The sequence below is a fragment of the Hipposideros armiger genome, unplaced genomic scaffold, assembly GCF_001890085.2.
Source record: "Hipposideros armiger isolate ML-2016 unplaced genomic scaffold, ASM189008v1 scaffold_1269, whole genome shotgun sequence".
Lineage (NCBI taxonomy): Eukaryota > Metazoa > Chordata > Mammalia > Chiroptera > Hipposideridae > Hipposideros > Hipposideros armiger.
Window position 1 is genome coordinate 159,538 of NW_017732619.1, and position 4,368 is coordinate 163,905.

A 4,368-nucleotide genomic window follows, 5' to 3' on the forward strand; every position below is an offset into this window, starting at 1 on the left:
TTTTACCTTTTATTTGGTGTGTGGAAGGTGTGCGGAAGAGGGGGTAGTCTTATACGGCGAGTATATAACAAACTCTGTATTTTGAGTGGAAATATTAGGGGGTCGTCTTATACGCCCAGTCGTCTTATACACCGGCAAATACGGTAGTTTAGCGATCTGGCATCCTAGTAAGAAATGAGTGGGAGCTAGAACGGGCATTTGTGTTTTTCCACGTTTGTTGTGGCAGTCAGACTTCAATGACAGCAATATCACTTTTCCTGGTGTGGCAGGTTTTCTCTCAACAGGAACTAGCCACAGCAGTGCCCCTGTGTGTGGCCAAGCATGGCGTTCTCCCCTAGGTGGGAGCTAGGAGGAATGCGCCCCTCCTGGAATTCTTGCTGGATGTGGCCTGTAGCACCCATGCTTCTTGCAAAGGCTCATGGGGGAGCTAAGACGTGCCGCAGGATGGCCCCTCGCCTCTGTCAATTGCTTTTCCTCAGTTTCAGTGGGTTCTGTTGAGGTCTTGTCCACTTTTTAGGTAAATTTGTCCAGCACGTAAGAGAAGCCGTGGGAACAGTTACCCTTCCTTCCATGTAGTTCCCTCTGCGTGATAGTTTGAAATACTTCAATGTTTCTTGTGTGAAGGTGTCATACACTCTTTCCTTTAATTTTTTTTTAGTAATTTAAATTGGCCCCGGGAATGGGATGTGCCCAGATTTCCACTTTATCTGGAAATCTGACATAAACTAGACTAAATGGATGGGTTCAGAAAGTGGCCATTTCATGCTGCTGAGAGGCGATGTGTGTTTCCTCCCAGCACAGCTCCTTCAAGAGGCTAATGCTTACTCCCTTCCAAAGCTGGGCTGTGTGCATCCTGCCTTTGTATCAGCATAACCAATACAACTTACTTTTACAATTTAGGGTACAAATATGGTACAGAACCTTAATTTTGTCAAATAAATGGTGTGAGACCCCTGGTGTTCTAATCGGAAGGTGTCCAGTGTTTGCTTTGAGGCCTTTAATCCCACTTAAACATTTCCAAGAACTCCAAAGACTTCCTTTGTCCAAATGAAGGAAGGGTTATTTCTCCTTTGAATGGCAGGATTAGAGGGAAATGGGAAGGCTGGACATTGCTGTATGGTAACTCATGGCACTGCCGTGACAGCTGAATGTTACAGTGTCCCATGGATGCTGACGTTTCCCTCTGCAGTGCGGTAACAGTCCAGGTTCCTGTAAAAAGAACTGTGGTACCGCACTATTGGGCTGCAAGATTATAGATCAGTCTGTGCTCAAATGTTCCTTAGTCCACACTCAGATGTCCTCTAAACACAGCATTGTGCTAGGATGGCTGGGCCCTGGGAGACTTCCAGTATCAGCATGTACTGTGCTGTCACCAGGCCTCCTGACTGCCACATCTCAAGGCCTTTTGAGCCCAGATTGCTAACCTGCATTGCCCCTTTTCACAGGTAATTTTATTCCAGAAGACTTGCCTTTCTTTCCTGTGGGCCTTATTTTGGGCCACATGGGTCTTCCTGACTGTGAATCAGGAGGCAGGGTTTGGGGGTATGAGACCCTTCTGTCTTAGAATATGCAATATGCAAATTAGTCATCCACCTTCTTCCCCAGAAACTATCCCTAGTTGTCAATGGGTATTATGAGGGGCCTGACTTACAAGGCACAAATGTTTCTATTATAGTCTTCTGCCAGAGCAATGGTGCATACTCACCCATCCTTCATTAAAGAGACTACTGGATGATTCTTTGAAGAACAGATGTCTAGTTCACTCTGCCCTGGCCTATATGGAAAAGTAGTTGACTTTCAATGACAGTGCTTCAATGGCAGTGACTATAAGATAAAAGCATATATAATTCCTGTTTTTCTTGGTATTCTTTTATTCTCTTTATAAGAGAAAATGACTAATGATGCTACATAGAGTCACAGTATTAGAAAAAACGAACAGGTAAGTGGTAGAGTCAGAGTTTGTTTCCATGTCCCTGACTGTAAGCCAGTGTCTGTTCAGTCCGTCAGCAGTCATTATTGGGCACCTGCCATGTACCAGACACTGTTGGGTAGGTGCTGGAGACAAAGATAAGTAAGACATGGTCCTAGTGAGAGAGTTCAACTACAAGAAAGCGTTAAGTGCAACCTTTGAGGTATGACCAGGATGCTGAAAGAGCATTGGGAGAGAGGGCACTCAGGGATGGTTTCCTGGACAAGGAGATGTCCAAGCTGAGTCTGGGAGGAAGACTGGGGAAGGCAGGTAGAGCGAAAGGAAGTCAGCCCCTTTCAGGTAGCAAGTGGTGACTATAGAACTTTCTAGTCACCAGATGTACTTCTTCATGGTTAAGGCAGAGAGCAGCTGCTGTGGTAAAGCCTTTCTAAGTGCTTCTGTTTTTCTTTTTGCTCTTTTTTAAAGAAAACATTATTGAGGTATAATTAGTATACAAAGAACTGCATATTTGGCATATACAATTCGATGAGTTTGAACATATGCGTATACCCTGAAACCATCCCCACAACCAAGGTAATAAATATTCATGACCTCCAAAAGTTCCTTGTGCTCCCCCAACTTTTGTTTTATTCGCAGTAAGAATGCTTAAAAAAAAGAAAATTAAGTGCACAGCGTTGTATTGTTAACTATAGGCATTGTGTTGTACAGCAAATCTCTAGAACTTATTTATCTTGCACAACTGAAACTTTATACCCAGTGAACATCTCCATTTTACCCTCCCTTCAGCCCCTGGCAACCACCATTCTACTCTCTACTTCTATGAGTTTGATGATTGTAGATACCTCGTATAAGGGCAGTATTTCTTTATAAGGGCATATTTATATTTGGGGAGCATCAATTTGTTACCATTAATTACCGTTTGAACTTATGAGACAGATTAATTTGTGTGAAACTAAAACTCAACAGTTCTGAACCTATCATTGTCTGGTTTTCAATTCCTTTCTTTAAGTTCAATATAATCAAAGTTATAGTTATTTTAACATAGTTTTGAGCAGTGTTCATAAATGAACTAATAATGTTGGTTGAGTATATGCTGAATATTAGATTATTTATATCAACATTCTCATGAGATATTATTACCTTTGTTTATACTGGGTTGTTGGAAAAGTCATGACACATGTTTGTAGCAGATGGCACTAGTTCATTTTTGGAAGTATTAGAGTCATTTGTATCTATGTTATTGCTATGCCATTTGACAGCTGACAGGTATAGCTTCATTCTAAAAAAAATTGAGCGATTTGGTTGAGTTTTGAAGATTTTACAAGTTGAAGATGGATGACCAAACTGTGCATTTTTGCCATATTTTACTGTTTAACTTCCATAAAGGGAAGAAGGCGCGTCAAGCTTGTGAAAAGTTGCATAAAGTTTACGGTGACAATGCTCCACAAGAACATCAGTGCCCATGATGTTTCACAAAATTCCGTGCTGGTGATTTTGATCTCAAATGATGCTCCTAAGTCAGGGAGGCCCATCAAGGTTGATGACAACAATATAAAGGTATTGATTGAGTCAAACCCCTGTTACACGACACGAGAGATTGCAGAAACATTGAGCATCCATCATTCAAGCGTTCATGACCACCTGAAGAAGCTGGGATATGTAAGCAAGTTCGATATTTGGGTTCCACATGAACTCAAAGAAGTTCTTTTTTTTTTTAAGCTAAGCCATCCTGCCACCTGTTGGCAGCTCAGCTCGGACTGTGAGTTGAACCAGCAACCCTGTTGCTTAGAACTTGCACTCTTGAGCGAGCTCTTAACCAACTGAGCCACTTGGCCGGCCCTACAAAGAAGTTCATTTGATGGTGTGTATAAACATCTACAATGTGCTCATTAAACATGAGGAAAACAATCCTTTTTTGAAGCGACTAATAACTGGTGATGAGAAGTGGATTGTTTACAACAATGTGGTGTGCAAACGGTCTTGGTCCCGATGTGATGATTCGCCTCAAACGACATAGAAAGCAGACATTCATCGGTGGAAGATTATGCTCTCAGTGTGGTGGGATTTTAAAGGTGTCGTGTTTTCCAAGCTCCTACCAAGGAACCAAACAATCAATTTGAATGTGTACTGTCGGCAATTGGACAGTTTGAATGAATCCATCATCCAGAAATGTCAAGAGCTTGTTAATTGTAAAGGAGTTGTGTTCCATCGTGACAACATGAGACCACACAAGTTTGATCACCCGTCAAAAATTCTTGGAGCTTGGATGGGATGTGTTGCCACACCCACCATATATTCACCTGACCTTGCGCCGTCAGACTTCCACTTGTTTCAGTCTCTTCAAAACTCCTTGCGTGGTATAATGTTCAATTCAGATGAGGCTGTAAATCAGCACCTTGTTCAGTTTTTCGCAAATAAAGACAGGTCCTTCTATGAAC